This window comes from Diceros bicornis, unplaced genomic scaffold (assembly GCF_020826845.1).
Source record: "Diceros bicornis minor isolate mBicDic1 unplaced genomic scaffold, mDicBic1.mat.cur scaffold_55_ctg1, whole genome shotgun sequence".
Classification (NCBI taxonomy): domain Eukaryota; kingdom Metazoa; phylum Chordata; class Mammalia; order Perissodactyla; family Rhinocerotidae; genus Diceros; species Diceros bicornis.
The window spans coordinates 4,524,815-4,550,660 of record NW_026691429.1 but is presented as its reverse complement, the minus strand read 5'-3'; the positions used below and the strand labels follow the sequence as shown (position 1 = coordinate 4,550,660).

Genomic DNA, 25,846 nt, shown 5'->3' with positions numbered 1-25,846 from the left:
ACAGCAACCACGTTTCCTGAAAGAACACCAGGTGCCTCGCACCCTTTGCTTCCAAATACCACTCTCCTGTGTTTTGTTTTTGTTTAAAAAGCAAGAAGAAAGAAAGACAATAAAGGAGAATAAAAGCCCAAACAAACGACAGCAACTGAAGGTCAGCGCCTGCCCCGGGCCCGACAGACGTTTCCAGTTCTGCTCCTGTCTTCTGGTCCCCAGCCCCTGGGGCCCGGGCGGGCTCCTCGAGCATCTCCATCAGGCCCCTCTGGAAAGGCTCCTCTCCCTCTCCTCCTCCGCACAGCAGTCTCTTCATTTCAGGCGCTGAGTCACGGTGGCCAGGGCGCCGGCGAAGGCCTGCACAGCGGAGAAGGGGTACTGGAAGTCCAGGATGTACGCATTGCCGTCGATCCTTCCCAACTGCGTCACCTGGGGGGCGAGGGAGGGAAGCAAAGACATTAAAGCACAAACAAGGCGGGACACAGGGCAGCCGGGTCTGGGCAGCACCTGTTGGACGCAGATAGCACGGCCTGCGAGATGCCAACAAAAGTGACTCTGATCAAGCTTCTCGATCTAACTACGAGTTTGGTGGAAATAAAGGAGCGGAGGAACATGTTAAACAACGCAGTGGGGAGACAATGAGCAGACTTCAGGGCATGGAAAGCTCCACACGTCAAATGAAGGGGCTTCCTCATCCAGGAAACAGAAAAAGGAAGAACAAGTAGGAAAAAGAATCTACAGGCTAAAAGGGGCTGACGAGAAATATCAACTGCAACTGTCAATGTCACTACTCAGAGAGGGACAGAATGCCACCGCCTCTTTCCCAAGCCTGCTTGCCCTTGTCATTTCAGTACTCATGGGGACCACGTGACACTGTATTATTATACAACATGTACACTTATTTATTGTCTTTCTTCCATTTTTGTAAACTCCATCAGGATAGGGATTTTCTGTTTTCCTCATCGATCTAATTTCAGCACTTAGAGTAAGGGCTGGCAAACTCTCTGTAAAGGGCCAATAATATTTTAGCCTTTGTAGGTCATACGGTCTTTGTCACAACTGCTTAACTCGGCTGCTGTAGGGCGAAAGCAACCGTAAACTATACTTAAGTGGACGGGCGTGGCTGTGTCCCAATAAAACTTTATTTATAAAAAGCAGCAGCAGCCGGACTGGCCTGTGGGCCATACTCCTGGCTCAGAGGATTGCCAGGCACACAGCAGGTGCTCAGTCAACATTTGTTGAGTGAATTAATGAAAATGAGATTTAAATAGGAGAAGGGAAGGGAATTCCAGGATGGTGGAGGAGGGTAGTTCCAGAACAGTAGCTACACAGCAGGGCTGGGGCAACCGTTCCAGGTTGGAGCAGGAAGAACCGACAAATTACCCAGTGTGTTTGCACCAAGAGGGGATTTGCATTCTGCCAGGGAATCCGCGAATGACTTAATAATAAATACACAGAGAAATTAGCAAATAAGCAAGCAAACAAAAACTGGGTAATTATGATGTCTGGGGGGAAAAAAACCACTATCCAATAAAAAAAGAAACGTGATTAAACCATATCACATGGCTCAGCTCTGAACGGTACTTACTGGCATAAGGAGGTGACCAGTGACTACTGATTCAACTGGGAAGGGGGGTAGGGAGAGTTCACGTGTGTGTAGTCAGAGGGTGGGGGGTGAAGAAAACAAACCCTCACGTTCCTCAGGAAGAAGTCAATACACGATGCTGAAAACTGAAAAATCACCAAATAGTAGACACCCTGCTCTTTACAAATATGGTGGCAAATACCAGAAAAAAGCCAACAGAGGTGGAAGCACGTCCTCTGGGGGAGGCTGAGGTTTGGGAGCGCGCAGGGGCCTGTTAGTGGTCCTCTCGGGTCTTGTAGAAGCCTTTGACTTTAAAAAATCAGTGCATGTGTTACTCTGATGAGAAATAAAGACAAGACAGCAAGGGGTACACTGAAAATCACAACTCCACTTGGCCCCGAGAGACACCAGCTGTTTTCCACATTTCCCCTGTGGCCTTTTGAGAAACGCCCCCCCAAGGCCAAGGCACTGATACCCGCCCCCCCTTGGAAGGCCCCCAGAGGCCCCTCAGGATGAGACAGCCGCGCCGTGGCCCCGGGCCAGGCTCTCACCTGCCGCCCCTCCAACTCCATCTGGAAGTTCTTGGCTGACTCCTGGGTCACCCGCCCCCCGAAGTCCAGCTGGCGCCCCTGCGTGGCCTCGTCCACAGCGGCTGCTTGTTGGCCATGACGTGCACGAAGCCCTGGCTGCGCGGCCGGCCGTCCTCCCGCTCGCTGGCCCTACGGCCCTTGGCCTCCTCCGGCTCGCCGGCCGCGCGCAGGCTGCGCTTGCCCTTCCAGCCCGTCTGGCCGCCCTGGCTCCGGGTCACCAGCTCGTCCCCGCTGACGCACAGCCCGGGCTCGCTCTCCCAGCTGTCCTGGAACCCGTTCGTCTTATTCAACTTCTTCCACTTCAGCTGGTCTTTCTGACTCTTCTCTTTCTTCTTCTCCCTCCCCAGGCGGGGGCTGGAGATCAGGGAATTCAAGTCGCTCTGCGTCCCAGCCTCCTTCTTCATCTCGCCCTCTGTGGTGGCCTGAACGTTTCCCTCCTCGCTCAGCTGTCCAGGCGCTTCAGGCTCTTCTTCCCGAATGTCTCCGTCCGCTGGGGGACTGGACTTTCCGTCAGGGAGAGGACTTCCTGGAAGTTGTCAGCGGTCTCTACCATCACCTCTGTGCCCAGGTGGCTCTGGAGGTCGGCGGGCGGTGGGGACACGAGGGGCTTCTCCACCACCAAGCGTGCCTTGGGGGGGAGCGTGCCCTGGGGGTTCTGCACCGGCGGGCACGCGCTGTAGGAACTCCAGGGGTGCAAGGCGATAGGTGGCGGCTGTAAACTCGAGCACGTGAGCTTCCTGGATACATGGGGGGCAGGGGGCAGTAGGAGAGGGGGGGCGGGTAGGCGGGCTGCAGGATCAGAGCGGGCTCCTGTTGTGCAAACTGTGTCTGGGACAGGGTGTCTTTCGGGGAGCAGGGAGCCTGCACTCCCGGCAAATGGGGGGGTGTTATAGCTTCCTGGGTAGGGCACTCCCATCCCATAGCCCGTCTGGAAAGTGGCAGTCGGGCTGGCGGGCGACTTGGGGGAGACGAAGGGCACTGGGGACACGTCCAGGTGCTGGCTCTGACCTGCCATCAGAGGGGACAGTTTCAGGGGGTTGGGCACTGCAGTCGGTGCTGTCCTGTCCTGGGGAACCCAGATGTCCTCCCCCAGCACAGGGTTCCACTGGTAAGGGGGCGGCCGCTTCCCGGCCACCGCAGCCTCGGGCAGCGCGGGGTGCCGCAGGGGCTTCTCGACCGGGCAGTGCTGGCCCAGCGCCTCGTCCTCGGGGAAGGCCGAGTGGACATAGTGGGCGCGCTCGCGGGTGCCGTCGGGCGGGCTCAGGGGGCTGTAGGAGGACTGCGAGGACAGCGGGGACGTGCCGGCCGCATGCGCCCCCGCCCCCGCGCCCTGCTCGGCGCGCCCGGCCGCGCCCCCGCTGCACTGGCTGCAGGTGTAGAGGGCGGGTGGCGGCCGCGCGGGGAAAGGCGCTGCGCCCTTGGGCTTGGCCGGCGGCTGCGGCGGGGCGCGCGGGGGCTCGGCCAGCTGCGCCGCCCGCAGCGCCGCCTCGCGGTTGTTCCTGCGCAGCGCGGCGTGGATGAGGCTGCTGTCCGGCCTCTGCGCCGCGGCCGGGCCGGGCCCAGCGTCCCGGCGAGGGCGGGATACGGGGGCGGGTCCCCCGGTGGAATGGAGTAGCGCGGCCCCGTCAGGCGGTTCAGGGTCGCGCTGGTGCAGGGCTGGGGGGCCTTCTTCTCGGTGGCCGTGAGCCTCAGGGTGGCCGAGCTGCCTGGGCCGGGGAGGGTGTAGGTGTTCCGGGCGCAGAGCATCCGCGTCCGGGCTGGCACACCTCCTCCACGCTGCCGCTGCTGTCGAAGGCGGTGATCCTCTCGTAGCCCAGGGGCGGCTGATGGTGCGCGCCGTGGGGTACAGCGAGAAGTCGCCCTTCTTCAAGCACACGTCCACCGGGGGCTGTGGGGGCGGCAGCGGGGGCGGCGGCGCTGCCGTGGTGGGGGCGGCGGGGATGGTTCCTGGGTAGGGCGGTGGGGGGCTCATCTTCGCCACCTGGACCTCCTGGAGGGCACTGAACACCACGGCGTCCCCCTCGGCGGCCAGCTGCGGCACTGGCCGCAGGGCCTTGGCTGGCTTCTGCAGTTGCTCGTGGTCTTGGTCTCCGTGGTCCACCACCGACAGCTGGATGGCCCCCTGTGCTGGCGGCGGCAGGGACAGCTGAGGGGGCTTTGGAATGATGCGGCCCATCTCCACACCTCCGAAGATCACCTGTCCGGGGTTGGAGTAGCGGTTGGAGATTGCGTATGGGTTGGCACTGTCACTTGCGTGCTCAGCTGCCCCCACGGCCGTGGTCTGATTGGTCAGGATGTCCAGCTGCACGTTCTGATTGGCCAGCAGGGACTGCACCAGTCCTATGCTCTGCGTGGGGGACATAGCTTGAGCTGAGCTGTGGATGGGCGCGATGGGGATGTTCACGGTACACGGTGGGTTGTTCTCAGGCACGCCAGATGCTCCCGTCACTGGAAGATTAGAAAAACCAACTGCTTACAAAACAGTGCCATGAAACTGGGTCAGAATAAGCAACTCATCTAGGCCTTTTACGTATAAACTGTAATTCCTACAGACAGATGCCTTTGCATGGGGAAAGCTGGACCCTTCCTTCAAGTTACACAAAGCTTCTCTGATGTTTCTGGAAGGACACTGGCAATCGGTGGGCTCTGGAGCTAAGGGCATTGTCAGAGCATTTCAATGAATACTTCTGAACCTTCTGAGTGTGGTGCCACGTGTCTGAATGGTACTATGGCAAATAAATGTTTAAGGACACTTTTTACTCATGATGGTCATAAAACGGCCCATTCTTATGCAAGAGGAGGGCAGTGGTACAGTATGAAACTCCACTGAGGACTCAATGCCTAGGCTTCTGAGTAGGTTTATCCAGGGTTTTGGATTGGTTAGTGTGGGAAGTGTCGTGGGGCAGATGTGTAGCTGAAATTTGTACGTAAATTAATTTTCTGTAAATAGAACCATGTCAAATGCAGTAGAGAAACCAATGATAAGAATCCTTCGGCAGATCTGCATATGAGGGGAAGGATCATTTCCTAACTTTACTGCTTTTTAGCATTTCAAACAGTATATAAGTTAGAGCCACACTGATTAAAACCCTGTAAATCCACCCTATTTGCACACAGGAGGAGTTTAATGGAGTGTGCGTTTGAGCAATCATCTGCAGACCACACGCAGGGCCTCAGCGCCACTGTTCAGTACTGCCCTTTCTAAAGAGCCCACAGAGCACTGGAGGTCTGCTCATCTGGACCTAAGTGCCACGTGACTATGAGCACGTGCGCAGGAAACAGGCATTAACAGGAAATTGCACAGGCTGGCTGACCTTTCACCAGAACTACAGAGGGAAGCCAGTAGTCCATCAAAAGCTAAGCCCACCCTTCGTGCCTGTGACAGACTCATCCCCCTTCCCTGGGGTCCTCCACTGAGACGTGACTGTCCCCTGGCTGCAAGAATCTAGGTCCTGTCTCAAGTTTTCTATGATTCCTGTTCAGATCCCTCTTCCAGATGCTCTCTCCTCCGTATGGAGTACTGAGGGCAGGCATCTTCCCCGCCGAAGGAGAGTCTCTCTGTTGCGTCACCAGCAGTATGTGTAAGCCCTGAGACAAATCATTCCTCCTTTCTCTGGGAAGCACAGACAGTGACGACAACAGCAGCAACAGCTGAGCACGAGAGAGCTAGATTAGCCACATTCTGGGAGAACGGAGGGCGCTAAGGGGAAAGTGTGAAAGCCACTTCTAAATCCAAGGTTCTGAAATAGCAGGAGAGCTGCTATAAAGCTCATGTGTGAGATTTCACCAAACTGCAGGTTTATGGGGTTGCAAAACCTCGCCCATTAGTCCAGAACATCTGCTCCACCCATAAGGAGAAAGTATACCTATCAGAGAATCAAAGACGGCTACTGTCAGAAAGTACAGTAGAATAATTTTACACTCAGAAATCTGGCTGAAGGAAGGTCAACAACGCCCCCAAGTTCAGAGCCCGAGTTGGGACGCGTGTCCCTCCCCATCCCACGGTGAGGTCCAGAGCCCCTCGTTTGAGAATGACAAGATACAGGAGGAGTCAGTGGCCGTGTACGGTTCCTCTGGCTCAGAAGCTAGAGGCTTTCAGAACCTTGCTTGGTTCTAAGTAGAGGAGCCTCTATATTTATAAAATTGCAGGTGGACTTTTTTGAGAATAGTTATATATAAATAATTGGTGGACTACTTAGAAATCATTCTAATAATCAAAATAGGATTCCCCCGGTAGAAAAGACTTAAATTAAGATGCTATGGATCTGAACGTTTGTAAGTTGAGATTTTAAAAACTTATACCAGCTTTGACCTTGAACTCAGACCTGGCCTCTATGCACTGAGACACGCTCTGCACATTAGGAGAGAGACGTTCCGCCCCGGAGGTGGGGCAGGTTTGAGAAACTGGGCTCTGTGGCACCACAGGGAGATGCCATTCTCTAAGCAGGGATTGAAAGGATGAGGGCTAGCCTGGGGTCAGTGAGACTGGGTTTCAGTCCTGACTTGACTGAGTCCTGATGAGTCCTGTTAACTTCCCTATCTGGGCATATGACTAAGAGGACTACCGAGAGGATAAAGTGAGATGGTAGAAGTGCTCTATGACCATGAGCCATCATGGCCACCTCATCGTCCTTGCTCTGGTAGCTCCCCTCCTCCCCAAACCAGTGACAGTAGGTGACCTTTCTCCAGTGACACGCCACCACACCCACCAACCTTACTGAGGAAGTTGTACCTTTTCCAAACCGAGGCAGCAGGCACGGACTGACATGTTGGCATTCTTGACTACTTACCACTCTGTCCCCGTCGCGACCCACTAACAGAGGGCTCGTGACAAACCAGTTGATGTGTGAACACACCTGGTAAATCATCCTCATCTTCACTGACAACATTCGGGTTGAAGACAGGTAAATTAACATACTCCATGGAAATCTTCCGGACCTCTGGGAGATAGATGGTCATCTGCCGCGGCTGGAGATGCAGGAGGCTGGTTTTATAGATTACTGGTGGGAGGAGGAAAGCACGGTTAATAGAGACAAGCCAGAGGAGAGCCAAGGCATCAACAGTCACGGGAAGAGACGTGGGGTGACCTGTGTGGGCAAGGCCGGAGACTCTGAGAGCAGCTCTCCACCTCCCCTGGCGCACGACTGGCCACCCCGGCCACGGACTGGATTCGGGAACAACAAATTCTCAGTCTAGCCCAGAATTAAAAACCTATCTTAGACAAATTCTTTTTTAGAATGAGCTGGGTTATGACAAATGTATTTTTTAAAAATCCCATTTGCAATCACCAGGATAACTTGGTGGAAACAGTTGTGATAACCAGAGAGCCAAGCTCAGGGGGCAGTCAAGCAGCTACTGGAGGGCAGCTACGCGGGGAGCAGCAATGACACTCGGGCTGTATTCGGGACTGGATTCTGGGCTTCCTGACTTCCAGTTTCATGCTCAGGATAGAGAATCGCGGAGAACTTCCACACAGTTTCTTTAAATGCTAAGATTTAATTTCATTAACAGGGACATTTAAGAGAAGGCCTAGACTGCAACTAAAATATTTAGAGAAGACAAAACAAGTTAAAAAATAATGAATCTGAATTTAAGTTTCACAATAGGCTAAAATCAGGATGAAACTGTCCCGTCAACTTTCTCTTATGTTTAATTCTCTTTGCTGTGAGATATGTAGAGGTTCTTTAATTATTCCTATTCTTATTTTTTATTAAGATGAGCCAAGTTCTACCTGCGAGGCTGTCACCTCACAGCCTGGTGGCTGACTGGCCAGCACTCCCACAGCTCCAGGCCTTCTGCTCTGAAGCACCGTCGTAAGGCTGCTCCTTGGGCTTGAGTGGGCTGAGACGCCTTTTCCACGCCAGGGGTCGTTACAGGTCTTATTCATGTTTTCCTCTCTCTTGCCCACAAAAGAGAGTTTGAATTTTGTCTCAAAAATTCTGGATGGTTCCATATAGCTTAAGAATTAATGCATTAAAGTGCTATTCTTTGTCGTTCAGATTGACAAAAGGATGTAAAATTAAAAATCTCAGGAGGGATTTAAAAAATAATATCAGTTGCCTCCAGGGAAAAAAACTAGGTGGTTGGGGGTGAGGATAAGAAAGATTTTTACTGTATATTCTTTTAAATCTTTTGAATTTTGAATTTATTCCACATTTTTAAAATTAAGAAATGCAAAAAATTAAAAACACAAAAATTTCATGAGCCTGATCATTCTAATTGAAGGAAACAAATTATTCAATGTAATTATCCAATTATTCAATATAAAATATCCAACAGCACTCACTTTTTGAATCTAACAGAGTGTCAAAGATTATTTAATAGGGCGCCATATGTAACAAACCCTCTAGAATCCAAGAGTTAATTTCTTCTCTCTAGTAGAATCACCTGGAAAATTCTTTTAGTTGACAAATGAAAACGCTCTTTTTAAAAAGGTCAGCGATTAGGACAATGATTTCACCGCGGTCACACACCAAGCTTTTGTCTTGGGCACTGAGATTCCTAATACAGGCCCTCCCATCTTAAGGTCCTCCTTGACTTCTTTATGGATCTACTCAACATCCAAGAACTAAGGGCAGAATGAGAAGACCCGTTGAGCATAGGTGCACGTCCATTCCTTTTTTCAACATTTGCTGTAGGCAGATGGCTAAATTCTCAGATTACAGGTGTGGGGTAACCATGCCTCTCACACAGTGGTTATTAGAATCACCATACATATCATGAGGGTGCTGCTGAATTACTGAAGGGCAGGCTTTTGTGGTCATGAGAGGGTTTCCCGGCTGTTGAAAACATGAGAGATTTCTTTCCATTACGTGAATGGATTGTCTATTGTTATTTCCTAAGTCAGTTTTATATTTTACTTTTATTCTTTTTTTCCTTTGAGCTGAGAAACCTCAAAATGAAAAATCCAAATGCAGCACCATTTAATGTCTCTGAAGATGCATACACAGCAACAGGTCTTTTTAACATCTGCTTTACAAGAATTATTTGTTTTAAAGGATCTAACTGTGTCTGAAACAACTCTAATGGGCAGATCCAGATTTTTTCAAAAACTATTTTTAGTAGGTTACATAGACCACATTCAAGATGGGGCCACCAGCCATCGGTGAACCCCACTGGCTAAGCTGGCCTTCTAGAGAGACGTGTGCGTGTTAGATGATCAGGCAACGTAGCAAGGTGGGGGACAACACAGGCCCTTAGCCCACACAGGGATGTGGCCATTAGGATGAAGCTGCTTTGAAAAGGACCTTCTGTCATTTTACTCCTTCACGGTCCCCTAGTAAATATGACACGTCAGTCATTCAAGCAGATACAGAAGAGAAGGCAAATTCTGGGTTCTGCCCAGCCTGGTTCTCCCTGGGTTCCATTTTCCTCGATGTCTCAAACTTCTCATGGAGAGGATATTTATCTGGTACTTAGAAATGAAATCCAAAAAGATTTACCACTAAGAACTGTACAGTCAGCCAACTTCTTCTTAAGGTCTTGAACACTTTCTTCTTGACTCAAACTTCTCATGGAGGGGATATTTATCTGGTACTTAGAAATGAAATCAAAAAAGATTTACCACTAAGGCTGTACAGTCAGCCAACTTCTTCTTAAGGTCTTGAACACTTTCTTCTTGACTTTCTTCAGGAGTTTCTTCTGACTCAAGAACCTAAAGACACTGGTACCAAAATCTGTCCACAGTAAAAGGCCACAAATCAAAGTAACCAGAAGCCTATAAGAGCTTTGATAGAGATTTCGGCTATTTTGTCATTTTTGTAAGTCAGGGCTTGTATTAAAAAACGAAAACACCACTGGCAAAAAAACAATTTGAGTGATAATTCTAATTTTTGTGAAATCAGAGTGGCTAGAGTCAAACTTTGGAGGTCAAATACATGCTCATCTTTTGGTGTCATAAGAGCTCATTTTCTACATTAGGCCACCAAAGGTTGAAATTGCTTATTCAGCCTGAGTTCCAACCGGGACAGTGGGCAGAGAACAGGACGCAGTTTTTACCTGCACCGAGGTTGGTTGGCAGGAAAGCAGCCAAGCCCACAATCTTAAATTTGGTTCCCCAGATATTAGACGTGACCTGAGCAAGATAGTTGTGCTGTGAGAAAAAAAAGGAAAAAATCACAATCTATTTCCATATTTTCTATTGATCACTCAAGAAGTAAGGATGTTAACACTTTTTGCTTAAAAGGCCACACGTGGGCACTGCCAGAAATATTCGCTCTCTGTCATTCCACTGTTTTTAAGACCAGTAGCTGCCTACAGCATGTCAGGCGCCCATTTGCAAGTGGTGGCTCAGCGAGCTGTCATTCTCAGGTTGGGAGTGGGGGCGGGTGTGTCCCGGTGTGTCCACATGTGTGTAGGTTAAAAAGGCACAAAAGTGATTTGGGCGCTTTTTTCTTTACCTCTCCTTCCTCCCAGTCACTGAACCAGAGAGAGCACCTGGCTCTGAACCCATTTTCATCCTTGATATTTCTCCTGGAAACATCAGCTGCACTGATACCAGTATATCCCAAAACTACCCAATTATCTGTTTCTTATTCAATCAAATTTTTAAAAATTTAAGAAGTTATCACTATGCCCAAACCATGCATGAGTGTGTGTGTGTGTGCAAGGGCAATAATAAAGATGAATAAAATACAGCTCCTCAAGGAGCTTAGAACCTAATGGAGGAGAGAAGGCCTGTAATTATTTATATACAAGGAAGTGACTGAGAAATGTCCTGAGGGAGTTACAAACAAGATGCTCTGGGATTACTGTAGCTGAGCCAGGGGAGGAAGCCTTCACGACAGAGGGGAAGTTCTATCTGGAAGCACGTGGGCAGAAAGGAGGGTGAGGAGATGGAGCGGGTTACCCAGGCAGGGCAAAGGCACAAAGGCGGGAAGAGGTGAGTCAACAGTGTGGCTCTGGCACCTGGAGAGGAGGGGGCGTCGAGGAGGACAGGAGGGAAAGACAGGCCAGGCCAGGCAGTGGGGCTGTGACCAGGGATTGGCTCCTGCCGACACTGGAGTCACTGAAGGGTCAGAAGCGGCTTGAGGGAGCAGAGGTGAGAAGTGTGGCTGTGTCTCAACCAGAGCTACCTGTGAGGAGATTCCTGTGGCAACAGGGGGATGCCCGAGGTGGGAAGAAGGCCCCTCGGGATGTGGAGGTGACGGGGCATGGAGGAGGGCAGACAGGCTCTGGTTCTCTACGCCCGTGTCTGCAACTGCAGTGACAGGCACGGAGAGGGGGGACCGAGGGTTCAGCGGCCATCAGGCACACACTGAGGAGGGGAGCGGAGCGTTGGATTGGGGGACCACCCGAAAGCCGACACTACCTGAGTGATGTCTTCAAAGGGAAACTCTCTTCGCGTCAGGCTGGGCGAGCCAATGGAGGGCTTGCGCATCGGCAACCGTGGAGACCTGGAGATCTCCTGTGCCTCCCGGGACAGCTTGGGGGACTTCTGAGCCTCAATGTTGATCCTGCGGAGGCAAGGCCCCGAGGGTCAGGCGCCCCGGTGGGGGCAGCGCCTGCACTCCTGGCACTCCCTTCACTGTCCACCAGTCACGGTGGATGTGCCACTCCCAGGGGCCACGTCCCTTAATTTACCCAGGCCCCGCCCGCCTGCTTCTGCCTTATGAACACGAGGAAAGAAGGACAGAACTGCATATCGAATAATATATATTCAACAATATAGTGAGGTTCAATCGAGTGATTCATTTGTAAAGAACCTCAGAGAATTAACTTTCTACTGAAAACTTTCTACTGACTAATAGTAAGTTTGGAATCGTCCACATGTCTTCTGCCAGGGGTCGCAAAATTCGTCCTGAGGAAAGTGGCGGGTGGAAGAGGCGTTTCTCACCTAAGTCCACAATGGCGTTACAGTTCCTAACACAGTGCTGGGATTTCAACAGACTTACCTAGCATCTCCCCCCTGCAATATTGACATCAGATCAGTGGATCTAAGTTTTTCTGCTGCCTTTTGATCCTATGTTATATCTCTGTTCCTCAGTTCCTTTGTTTATAACATGGGGACACATGTGTTTAACGGCAGTCTACCCCAAAGAGAGTGTTATAAAAGTGAATATGGTAAGGTTGATGACATTCCCTGAAAGAAAAGCATTAAGCCTCACAGATACTGCTTGAGAGCTTGATAAGACACCTAGGGCTCCCAAAGTGTGGGAGGACAGGGGGACCGAGCTGGTTAAAGCTCTGAGCGAGGACAACTGGCCTGGCTGCTGCGTAGGGGCACTCAACACTGAGAAAGACGGAAGGAAAGAGGACCAGCTCCAGAGACCGCAACATCCGGGAGCTTTCCAGGGACATTTACAGGTGAAAGATTTGGTTGCTTATGTATTAAATGGCCTCTTCTCCTTAAGCAATGGGAAAAGCCAAAACACTGTAGAAGTGTAGAAAAGTTCATAATTTTATTTGTAATTTTAACAAGCCTAGAATAAAGATGAAAAAAATAAATCGAACAGATTGCTGGATATCTGGATATCTATATGGGAAAAAAATGAACGTTTACCCCTAACTCAGACTATACACAAAAATTAATCTGAGGTGTAAATTAATCTGAGATTTAAGTGTGAAGGCTAAAACTATAAAGCTTGTAGAAGAGAATAGAAGAATGTCTCATGATCTTAGGGTAGACAAAATAGGACAAAAGCATTTCCTAAACAGCACACGAAAAGTGCTAATCATAAAAGAAGAAATTCACATTAGACTATACAGCAATCCATATATCTGCTAAAGGACTCATAGCCAGAATACATGAAAACTCCTACAACTCTAAATAAGAGAAAAACAACTCAATAAAAAATGGGCAAGGGGCTGGCCCAGTGGTGTAGTGGTTAAGTTCACGTGCTCCGCTTTGGTGGCCCGGGGTTCAAAGGTTTGGATCCCAGGTGTGGACCGACCCATTGCTTATCAAGCCATGCTGTGGCGGTGTCCCATATGAAGTAGAGGAAGATGGGCATGGATGTTAGCCCAGGCCCAATCTTCCTCAGCAAAAAGAGGAAGATTGGCATCGGATGTTAGCTCAGGGCTGGTCTTCCTCACAAAAAAAAAGGTGCAAAAGACTTGAACAGACACTTCACAAAAGAAGATATCCAAATGGCCAATAAACATAAAAAGCTGCTTAGCATCATCAATCATTGAAGATATTAGGATTAAACTACCATGAGATACCACTATACACCTACCAGAATGGATAAAATTATTTTTAAAAAATGACAATACTCTGTAGGTGAAGATGGAAGCAGCTAGAACTCTCATATACTGCTGGTGGGAATTTAAAATGGTACGACAGGCACCTTGGAATACTGTTTGGCAGTTTCCAATAAAGTTGAACATACGTCTACCCCGTGGCCCTACAACGCACTCCTAAGCATATACCTGAGATAAACGAGGGCATACGTCCATAGAAAGTCTTGTAGAAGAATGTCTACAATGGTTTTATTCATGATAGCCCCAAACTGGAAACTACCAAACATTCAATTGGTAAACGGAATAAACAAATTGTAGTATATTCATTACAATGGAATTCCACAGAGCAAAAAAGAAAAACTGTTGATACACGCAACAACATGAATGAGTCTCACAATCATTATGTTGATTAAAAAAAGCCAAATAAGAAAATAGGACATGTGGTTTGACACCATTTATATGAAGCTCAAGAGGAAGCAAAACTCATCTATGCTGACAGAAGTTAGAGCAGTGGTTACTCTAGGGAGTGGGTATCGAATGGGAAAAAGTACAAGGGAACTTTCCGGGATGATGGAAATATTCTTTATCTTCAACTGGGTGGTGAATACACTGGTTTACCAACTGCACAATGCATTATGTGTTTACAATCTGGGCAGGTACGTATCTGCACGTACATTAGACCATCATTTCACACAGCATCAAGAATTTTAGAGCTAGAAGGATCTTAGTGAAGATCTGCTCCACCCTTTAACTTCATAGACAAGGAAACTGGTCTCTAGGTCATGGATCAACGTTACATTCTGAGGTTACAGAGCCCTCGGTGGCAGGGTCAGGACCAGCAAGGCAGGGTTTTTTATCTATGACACTGCAGGCCCTTCCATCTGCTTTTAGCTTTTTGCCACTCTTTAGGCCAAACCCTTAGGATAGAAATTTTTTTGTGTTTGTGAAGAAGATCAGCCCTGAGCTAACATCTGATGCCAATCCTCTTCTTTATTTTTTTGCTGAGGAAGATACCCTGGGCTAACATCTGTGCCCATCTTCCTCTACTTTATATGGGACGCCACCACAGCATGGCTTGACAAGTGGCACATTGGTCTGCGCCCGGGATCCGAACCTGCGAACCCCGGGCTGCCAAAGCAGAGCACATGAACTTAACCGCTATGCCACTGGGCCGGCCCCCCAAACATTTTTTTTAGAATACTATTTTTTCCAATTACAGCATCAAAGGCATTTGATTCGGCATTCCTTTCAACACATTACATACACTGTAAAACCTCTGTCTTACTGTTCTCAGACCAGAAATAAAAACAAGTAAGCCAGAAAGCTACGGCCGCCCCTGCCACCCACCACCAGTGCTGACCCCTAGAAGTTCTGAGGGTTCAGCAAACTTCTTCCTGGGGATCTTTTGCTGTCCTGAAGGGAAGAGTAAAGGAAAGCTATAATTATCACAGGCAGATCTTCCAGACGACAGACTTGGATTGCCTCTTGCTATGCTCCTCTGGTGTGCGTTAATGGGATTCTGCTGCAGACACAACACAGACACACCTCCAGAGGCTCAAAAAGGGAGGACGCCCCTACAGACCAAGATTACCTTGGGAGTTTGGGTGATTTGCTAGCTCGGGAGATTTTGGGAGATTTCTTGGCAGCCCAGTCGTCACTCAGTTCGATGTCACTGGAGTCTGAGCAGTTGCAGCTGTCGATCATGGTAGAAATCAAGCTGTTTCCATAGATTTCATCGGGTAAGATACCAAGCAGTAGATTTTAGGGAAGTGACATCAGTTAGACCCTCACGACGATCATTACTAGGAACTAAGGACAGCCTGACCCTATAGGCAGCCGTTTGAAGTCTACAGGTTGAAACAGAAAGGAGCAGAGCATTGTCTTCCTTTTACATTTTTATGCCATTATATTTTCTAAGCAAAAGTAGTCCATTACTTCTGCGGTTAGCAAATGGGCGTGGAATTTTAATGCCTCTGGAATGTACAACAGTCTGGCACTGTTTACTGTGCCAAACCTGGCAACAAAACGGCCGCGCTATTGTGCCTCACCACACACCAGGCTCCATCTGGGTTCACACGGGCAGCCTGGGAATCCAGGCCGGTCAAGGGGCTTGCTGACTCACTGACTCCCCCAGAACCTGCTTCTGCCCTGGGACCGGGGAAGGCCCTTGTTGGTTCTGGGCCTGCTCTGGACTCAAGACCTGGCAGAGTTGGGTCCATTTCAGGGACTCCGAGAAATTTATGTCTGGCGTGTCAGAACCGTCTCCTGGAACCGCCACAAGGATGCTTGCCGGGGGGGGGGGGTGGCTATCCCACCTGCTAGAGGTGCCTGCCTGCTTCGAGCAACGGCTGGAAGAAGACCTGTGTGGCAGGACTTTCAGTGGGAGCTTTGGGTTCTCCTGAGGGTGCCTGCGTGGAAGCCACTCAAAACAACCTTGTCAATTGGCCATTAGGTAGAAGATTAGAGGCCCCAAGGCAGAAGACGACAGACACAGCAACGGGGCGATCACAAAACTGCAGAGTAGATGAAGTCCATGTTTAACATCCTCCTCAAAACCCCTTCTCCTTTGCTGCCTTCCTCACACGGCCTCACATCCCCTCACATCCCTTCACCACCCAAACCCTGCTCTGCCCCACCCCAGGTCTGCCCTCACTGGAAGTACCTCATTCTTCAAAATCACTTTGTTTTGCTGACAAAAGCCTCATTCCCTCAAGGCTCCAAGAGCCTTGCCAGGCAATAAAAAAGCTGCATCATTCAATCACAATGAAATAATTTATAGACTATGAGCGATTTTACCATTCAAAAGGGCTGTTTACATTTGAAAGAATGAGTTTGTAATCCAAACTAATCTCTGTTTCTGAACACGTGGAGGTGACATCTGTGTGGAGGTGACATCTGTGAACAGGGCCTCTCTGAGGGCCCTGGAGGCAGAGCAGAACAACTTGGCGTGCTACTTGGAAGGAGACTAGCTGACGCCCGATCAGTGTTACTACATCGGCCTCTTCATCAACTACTTCCTGAATCAGAAGGCACGACTCGTGAATCCAGCAAGCTGGAGTGGTGTGCATCTGAGTTCCATCAAATAAAAAGGCTTAATTCACACGGCCCAAGCAGTGCTTTACATTATTTAACTTAGGAGCCCTAGATCAAAGGAAGTTTGGCCACGATTCCAAAATGCATATAAGCCCACAGAACGCTTCCTCTGTGTTCATGAGCACAGAGCCAGTTCACCGACCTGAGGAAATTCAGTAATGTATTGTCCACTCAACATCTGATTGACTTGCTGATGCCGGGGTTTTGTAATTGCTGGATGTCATACCCTTTGCTTTTTTCCTTTACTCACGTCTTAGTCTGTGTGGGCTGCTATACCAAAATACCACAGACTGGATGGCTTATAAACAATAGAAATTTACGTCTCACAGTGGGGAGGCTGGAATTCCGGGATCAGGGTGCCCGTATGGTGGGGTTCTGGTCACGGCCCTCTTTGGGGTTGCAGACGGCTGACTTCTTGCTGTGTCCTCGCATGGCAGAAGGGGCTACTTTCTGGAGCCACTTTTATAAGGCAATAATCTCATGATTATAAAGGCTCTGTCCTCATAACCTAATCACCTCCAAAGGCCCCACCTCCTAATTCCATCACACTGGGCATCAGGATTACAACATACGAATTTAGGGGGGCATAAGCATTCATAACCACTTTTATTTTATTGTCTGTCTCCCCAACTAGTGGAAGGAGAGTTGCCTGTCTCGCCTCCTGCTGTAACTCTAGAGACCAGAACAACGCAGAGACTGGATAAATACTTCCTGAAAGAAAAACGAGGTCTCTCCCTGCTGCCTGGCTGCACCCCAGACTAACTGCAGCAGGATCCTGGGAGTGGACGCGGGCACTGTCGATTTTTAAGGCTCCCCGGTGATTCCCATGAGCAGCCAGGGCTGAGAACCACTTGCCCAGGAGCAGAAGGACTTCCCCATAGAACGGACTTAAAGGGGGCGGCGTGAGAAGAAGGGAGTTGCTTTCTGAGACAAGCCCCAAGTCCTGCTTGTTCAGTGTTACAGTTACACACTTGGAGGCTCATCACTCTGCTCCCTGTCGTCAACAACTAGAAATTCAGTGCAGCACGTCAGAGTAAGACCCAGGGAGCCTGGGGGTGATGGACATCTGTACCTCTTATTTCTAGAGATTCTGTCATTAATTTATCATGAAAATTCTGGAAGAAACATACAAGTTGTAGATAAATGTAAGTTGATATTCCTCTTTGAGAACAGAAGGCTGAACTGTACTGTTTGGGGCTTCACATCCCAGTTTTGTCAGTTTGCAAGAATATGCTTATTTCATCTGGGTTGAGGCCTTTTCAAAACACAGCCCAAATCAGGTATCTTTTTAGAATTTTAAAAAAATCTTTAAGCACAGTTTCAAAGCTTTTAAATAAAAGTTCTGTCTTAGTCTGCTTGGGCTACCATAACAAAATACCACAGACCAGGTGGCTTAAACAAGAGAAATTTATTTCTCACAGTTTGGGAGGCTGGAAGTCCGAGATCAGGGTGCCAGCATGCCAGATTCTGGTGAGGGCTGTCCTCCTGGCCTGCAGACGGCCACCCTCTCACTGTGTCCTCACGTGGGCTTTCCTCAGCGTGTGTGTGTGTGTGTGTGTGTGTGTGTGTGTGTGTATGCAGGGAGATCTCTCTTCCTCCTCTTACAAAGCCACCAATCCTACTGGATTAGGATCCCACCCTTACAGCTTCATTTAACCATAATCACCCCCTAAAAGCCCTGTCTCCAAATACAGTCACATGGGGGTTAGAGCTTCACCATATGAACTTGTGGGATGGACACAATTCAGTCCATACATTCCGCCCCTGGTTGCCCCCTTATTCATATCCTTCTCCCACGCAAAATACATTCATTCCATCCCAACACTCCCAAAAGTCTTAACTCACTCCAGCATTAACACTAATGTCTAAAATCCAGAGTCTCATCTAAATATCACCTGAATCAGAAATGGGTGAGAGCCAAGATACGACTCACACTGAGGCAAAACTCCCTTCCAGCCGTGAACCTGTGAAACCAGACAAGTTACGTGCTTCCAAAACACACAAGACGGCAGCGGGCCAGGCACAGGGTGACATTCTCATCCCAAAGGGAGACACAGGAGAGAAGGAAGGGCCCCAGGCAAGTCCAAAGCCTAGTAAGGCGAATTTCTAGACCTTAAGGCTTGAGAATAACCCTCTTTGGTTCAATACTCTGCCCTCCAGGCCCACTGGGGTGGCAGTGTCACCACACAGCTCGAGGTGAGGGTCCCCACGGCTCTGCGGGGCTGGGGTCTTGTCCTCAAGTCTCCGGGTGGAGGCTGTCTGGCCTGCTAAAATTGAGGCAGTGGCCCTGATGACCTCTGAATCGCTTTTGGGGTCATTTTTCCCTCTTGAAGAATAGTGCATGTTCCTATCCGACCAGCTCCATCATCCCGTCCTGTCAAATCCAGGAAGTCAACAGCCTTCCTTCGTCTCAGCCCGTATGGACAGGCTGAGAACTTTCCAAATCTCCAAGTTCTGGTTCCTTTTTGCTTAACAATTCCTTCTTCAGTGTGTCTCTCTCCTCTCTCATTTTACTATAAGCAGTTAGGAGGAACCAAGCCAATCCTCCAAAACTACTTAGAAATCTCTCAAATATCCAATTTCATTTGCTTGCAAGTTTTATCTTCCACAAAACACTAGAACACAGTTCAGCCAAGTTCTGTGCCACTTTACGACAAGGATCGCCTTCCTCCAGTTTCCAATAACATGTTCCTCATTTCTGTCTGAGACCTCACCAGACATGGCCCTAATATCCATATTTCTAATGTGTACCTCAAAACCCTTCCAGCCTCAACCCATGACCCAGTTTCAAAGCTGCTTCCACATTATAGGTATTTGTTACAGCAGTTCCCCACTTCTTAGTACTAAAATCTGTGTTAGTCAGGGTTCTCCAGAGAAACAGAACCAATAGGAGGCAAATACATATACACACACATACAGAAAAAGAGAGAGAGATCATAAGGAGTTGGCTCACGCGATAATAGAGGCTGACAGGCCCCAAGGTCAGAGTGCCAGCCTGGCTGGGGTCTCGGCTTGTGGATGCACACCTTGCTGTGTGCTCACGTGGCCTTTCCCCAGTGTACGCGTGCGTGTCGAGAGAGAGCTCTCCCTCTTCCTTTTCTTTTTTTTTTTTTTTTTTTGTGAGGAGATCAGCCCTGAGCTAACATCCGCCAATCCTCCTCCTTTTTTGCTGAGGAAGACAGCCCTGGGCTAACATCTGTGCCCATCTTCCTCCACTTTATATGGGACGCCGCCACAGCATGGCTTACCAAGCAGTGCATCGGTGCGCGCCCGGGATCCGAACCAGCGAACTCCGGGCCGCCGCAGCGGAGCGCGCGCACTTAACCGCTTGCGCCACCGGGCCAGCCCCTCCCTCTTCCTTTTCTTATAAGGCCATCAATCCTATCCCATTGGGACCCTACCTTCCTTAAAAGCTCTATCTCCAAATACAGTCACATTGTGGATTGGCGTTTTAACATGTGAATTTGGGGGGGGGACACAATTCAGTCCATAGCAAGCTCTGACTAAAGATTTCCTTTGGAAAATTTGTGAACTTTTGCTAAACAAAAATTATTGGGATTCATGCTATGTATTATAAAACGCACACTGGTAATTCTGAGAAACACATTTGTTAAGTTACTTGGGGGACATTTACAACAGGGGATCAAAAACTTCAGAGCATAGCAATCCCCTGGGGCCTCCACTAAGTTGCAGATTTCTAGGCGTCGTCTCCAACGTGCTGAACCAATCTAAGGGGCAGGCCTAGGAACCTGGATTCAAGTAAGTATCCCAGGCAATCTGCGGGAAGGTGGCCCATGGACCACATCTGAGAAACGACGACATGGAGGACTGAGAGAGTTCATCAGCTTCTCACGATGAGCAAGTCCTGGCTTCTCAAAGTCAGGAACCCTCTCCTCTCTGAACCAGGTTACGTCTACCACTCGGTTGGAAATTAGTCATGTTCTGCCTTGTGACACATCGTCTATTTTTGTCTCGAGGTATTTAAATCTTGACTTTTTTATTGAAATTTTCAAGTGTTAAGTTGTCTTTCACCCAAAAGGGATCATGAACTCCCTGAAAGCAGAGATGCCCCGGCACTGCTTCACAACCACAGGAGACCCGAGGACCGTGTACAAGGCAGGCACTCAATACGTCCCGCCTATCTGCTTTGCTTTACAGCCTTTTCATTATAAAAACACAACACCTCCTTCCCCACAGGCCTGTTAGCAACTGGGCCAGCCTGTGTTGGGAGGAGCTGACAAATGTGACCACTACGGAGAAGCAGGCTGGGACGCTCAGGTCAGGTCCACACAAGCAAGGTCTTAGGAGGCTGCAGCCTTGTCCCTACAGCACAGCCCCCGCTGCTTCTGTCCTGTTCTTCAGTGGGAAATTGACGCACAGGAGCGGGGGAACAGAAGCAAGCTCTTCACATAACTTCCCGTCAACACTGAATCCGAGCATAGGTTTTATAAAACTGCATACACGGGAGGAACCTTAGAGACAATGACCCCGCTGAGAACCGGCGATGCGCCCTCAGGTTCAGGACCTTTCCCAAGTCCCCCCATCAGTCATCTCTAACCGCCATGGCTCCTGTCTTCTCTCTTCCCCTGAAACTGCAACTTCCTTCTAAGTTCACGTGCACTGCTCTCTGGCTTCTCTCACTTTGCCTTCCTTCCTTCTGAATCTTCCCTCTCCCTCCTTTCCACCTGCCTCCCTACCAGCCTCCAATTCTCGCTCTCCCTGCTCTTGGTCCCAGGTCATCACATGACTCAAAAGACGAAATAACTGACTAATATCCAATTTTTAAAGTATAGTTTCACTGCTTTCAATTTTACACGGTAACACTGACAGCAGAATGTTGCTACAGATGCGGAGCACTCCAATAAAGAAAAGCAGACAGCAAGTGGATCGACTGTAAAATACTGAGGTGGGCAATTGAGGCCAAGGTTGAAAAAGCCCATTGCACGTGACACTCGGCTAACTGGTGATGCTATACGGCGCAGCGGCTTCAGGGACAGAATGGGGGCAGAGGCCAGTCTAACGGGCGGGAGAGGGAACAGGAGATGGGAAGTGGAGAGAACAAGTATGAACTAATGAAAACAAATCTAATTCAACCCACATTGTCCCACGGTCAGGCGCTTACCAGGCACTGGGGGTACAAAGATGACTCAGTTCCCTCCCTCCGGGCCCTCAGGATTCAGGGACTGTGTGCCCCGAGGGATACCAGCAGCTCAACTGACTGAGGGGCGATGGGCACAGAGGGGACAGCTGCTCGCTCTGCTCTAGGTGACCGGCAAGATTTCACAGGGAGGCGGGGGAACGTTTGAGCCGGCAGGTACTGCTGACAGAGGCCACAGGCCTCGACTGTGACTACAAACAAAAAGAGCAAAGTCCCTTCCCTGGAGGCTCACACTCTAGGGTCCCAGAGAGAGGTGCGCAGTGAGCCCCCTGAATACTGCAACGGAGTCATGAAGATTGGTATAAGAGAGTCTTTAGAAGGAGGGAGTGACTGTCATGCGAAATCTTTACGGACCAGCAAGAAAGTCTCCTTGGTCATCAGCTAAAAAGCAGCTAAGGGTGGCTTAGCGAGCGCAGAAGCAGGATCCCCGCAGGAGGCTGAGGAGCAGGCTGAAGGTCTGAAGCGTTTAATCCTGTCACTCGCTCTGGGGGGCAGCGACGGCATCTCACTACTGTTTTGATGGTCTCAACAGCACATTCAGGCCCTCAGTGGATACCTGACAAATAACTGAAAGAGGAGGCTGCCATTCCCAAAAGGCCCGCGCCAGCCTCCCCTTGATGACAGCCGATGTCTCCTCCCCCCACAGCCCCAGCCACGCGGAGCCTCAGGAGCGCTCTTAAAAACCCGTGGGAAAGTCCACTTAGGGAATCGGTAACTTCAGCAGGATTTTGGAAACGGAGTAGCTTCAGGGATGTTCCACGCTAGCCAAACGTTCACAGATAGGCGTTACCTGTGCGTGGGCAGTCAGGAATACCAGTCCGCACCCCCCGAGAGGGGTCTGCAGTGCCTGGCGAGGCGCCCCCCTGCGTTGCTGTCTGAGCGCGGGTCCGTGATGACGAGCTCCGGCGCAGCTGGCTGACGCGCCGCCCCTCGAGGACGCGCACGAGCCCGCCCGGGTGCTCCAGGCAGAGCGTGTGGCACGGGCCGCCCACCTCCGGGCCGCGCTCTGTGCGCTTCACGGTGCGGCGCAGACGCTCGTTGCCGGCCGAGGGGCAGCTGACAAAGTCGCGCGTGTTGTCATGGTCCGGAATCGGGGGCTGGAGGCAGGACGTGGAGAGAAAAGAGCGTGCACATCACTGATTACCCTGGCGGAGCACTGGCTGGTGGCTCGGGGAGGGTTAACTCTGCGGTGCGGGACAATGACTCCCAACTCTGGGCGCACGTCACAACCTCCTGGCAGCTTTCAGAGACCTCAGCCCGGATCCCACCACAGACGATGGAACTGGAATCTTGTGGGGGTGAGCCTGGGCACGTGTGTGTTCTAAAAACTCCCCAGGCGATTTTAACGAGCAGCCAGGGTCCAGAATCACTGGTGTGGAACCAAGAGTGTAAAGCAACTTGAAGAAAATATCACAACAGATTCTAAAACTCGGATGTTTTAGGAAAAAATTAACCAAGAAGTCAATCTGATACTTAGAAGCAGAGACAGAAAACAAAAAAGAGAACACAGGAAGCAACCTACATGCAGAGGGCCAGAGGGAACGGGGAACCCACACTGGAACAGCCACAGGCAGGTCCAGTCCACATACCACCATAGCGACAGACCAGTTCTCAAGCTCCAGTCAGCATAGAGGACGCTGACAGCGAGGGCTGGGTGAGGGCCGCCCCTCCGCACAGTGATGAGGAGAGCAGGCCCCGGGATTGACAGGGTCCCATCCTGACCGTTCCCCTAACGAGCCACAGAGCAAGTCCCTCACTTCTAAGAACGCGTTTCCTGCTTTCTCAAGAGGGGATAACGGCAGCATCTGCCAGGGAGTCAGGACTGAACAAGGCAGACTGATCATCAGGACGACAATGGCAGCCACGCTCGGGATACTGCCTCTGCCATGAGAAAGCTAATGCCTATCACACAAGGTGACTCTCTTGTGGACACTAAGGGTGATGCTAGGGACAGACTGCGCGCGTGGGAGACCGAGGTGGGACTTTGCGGAGCCGCACACCTTCATCTTGCAGAGGAGCAGACGTGACTTCTGTGCTCCTGCTCTGGGACTCTCGCCTGTGTTCCTTGTCTCGGCCCTCCTCTTGGCGAGCCTTCGGGAACAGGCAGCCAGCACGAGTGAGGAAGGAGGAGAAGGTGAGTGGAAGGGCTTCACCTTGATGGTGGGGATGAAGGCAGTGGGGAGGTGGGAGCAGAGGCGGGGGGGCGGGGTCAGCTTGCTGACATCCTTGTCCTCTCGCAGGGCGCTGGCAATGGCCTGCTGGCACAGCAGCTGCAGGCCGGACACGCGGTGCTCCACACGGACCACGTACAGGGCTGGTCCTGATGCCATCAGCAGCCACGAGTCCCGGTGTCCCCAGCAGATGGAGATGATGGGGCGCTGCCAAGAAGTGAAGGGAGACTACGCTTAAGCTGTCGCTCTTGTAAGCAAAGATCATGCACGCTTGTGTCAAGCCAATTCAAGTGACCTGATAGTTCATGAGGATATTGGTTTTAAAAAGCACAAGAGAGGATGTTACATACCATATTACAAAAATTCAGTATTTCCATTGAAAAGCAGTTAGATCCCCAGGCCACAGCACAAAGCACTGGAAAAGTTTTACAAAGTTCTTTTACACGTATTATCTCATTTAATTTGGTGCCATAAAACCTAACTTAGCTCTTATGACGTTTCTCCCAGGAGATGCAATCAGCCCGGGGGACTGTACTGCATATTCCTTACTGAAGCTCTGCTATCTGGAGCCCCAAGTAACTGGTGGTAGGTATTCCCATGGCTTGGGGAGGTGGTGAGGAGGCAGACCAGACGGCTCTTCCCTTTTGTCCCGACAGGGAGCATTTTAGAGTCAAACCATCACTGGATTTGGGGTCATGAGCTATGTGACCTGGGAACTATGATGTAACCCTTGGAAGTCTCCTACTTTCTCATGAGCAAAATGGGAGCTGTGAGGACTAAAGGAGATGAAAGACGTCAAGTGCTCTGGGACCTATCACCAGTTATAACCCATAGATATTAAGTCACTGTTATTCTCAGCCATCCTCGAGCTGATGGGGCAGAAAGAAAGTAGAAAGCTATCTGGAAAGGGGAGAGAGGGGAACACAGCCCCTGTGGCAGCTGCTCGAGGGGTCTGTGGCCATCATTTGCTTTGAAAAGGCAGGCTGAAATCCAAATGTGCAAGTTAGAAACTAGTTGTACTGAAAAAAATCCAAAGCTTTAGGGGTGCCATCTATGTAAGATGAGCCAAGGAAGAAAGAGGGAGGTGGAGGGAGTGATGGAGAAGCAGCGAGGGAATTTCTTCACTCCGATCTGGACAGATGGAGTTCTAATTTAATGAGGTCTTGAGGGGTTTCAATGATCAGAAGTGGGGCTATCAGATCTTTTATATGAATGACAGATAGGAACAGAGTTTTCCCAACACTTTAGTGACAAACATTAAGATAAAAGGAACACATGAAGACGCTTGCTTAAAATCGCCTCCAGGGTCGGCTAATCCTGGTTTGAACTTCAAAACACAATGCGGGGCTGAAGATAATTCATCTTCCATTTCCATCACAGTGAGGCCAGGCAGTCACAGCCTGGTGGACGAGGACCACGGAGCCTAGAACTCAAGTCTGGGGGCTTCCGGCGTACTTCCAAGATGGGCCTCCTTCTAAGAGGATCCCACGCGGAGGGTGGACCCCAGAGAGACGCCTGTTAATTTAGAGCAAGGCAGAATCTCTGCTGAAGACGGGGCAGACAGCACATTAAAAATACACACCAAATGTATTTGGTATCATCAACCCCCTTACGTGCAGGTTAGGACTAAAGTTCTATTCCTACCAAAGTCATGCTTAATCTTAAAGATACACGCCACCCGCCACCCCTGAGCCTCCTAAGATAATATGTACAACTTAGAGCTCAAGTCATGAAGGACAGTTTTCACTTAGCACAATCGGACTGGTTGGAACTGGCTGCAGAAATCTCAGACACTGCTTTCTCCCAATTTCCCATTACTTTTGAGCCCATTTATCTGACATGCCAAGGGTTATGATGTACGAATCACATATATATATATTTTTATCCTCCTGTGTCCTCCCTCCTTCTGGTTCTGTTTTTCATAGTAACTATCTCTATGTAACAGTTGATTACAATTTTGGGGAGGATCTTACATACTTATCATAATGACAGTTTTATATATCTCTTACGTCTTTGTACAAAAGAACTTAAACCACTTAGAGTTTCAAACTGGATAAAAATCCTCTCTGTTACATTT

The 25,846-nt window shown here is 49.9% G+C and overlaps 1 pseudogene; it reads right to left on the bottom strand.

Annotated features, from left to right (window-relative positions):
* Positions 1-303: 303 nt before the first annotated feature.
* On the bottom strand, positions 304-25,422 carry LOC131403126 (tubby-related protein 4-like; annotated as a pseudogene).
* Positions 25,423-25,846: the final 424 nt, after the last annotated feature.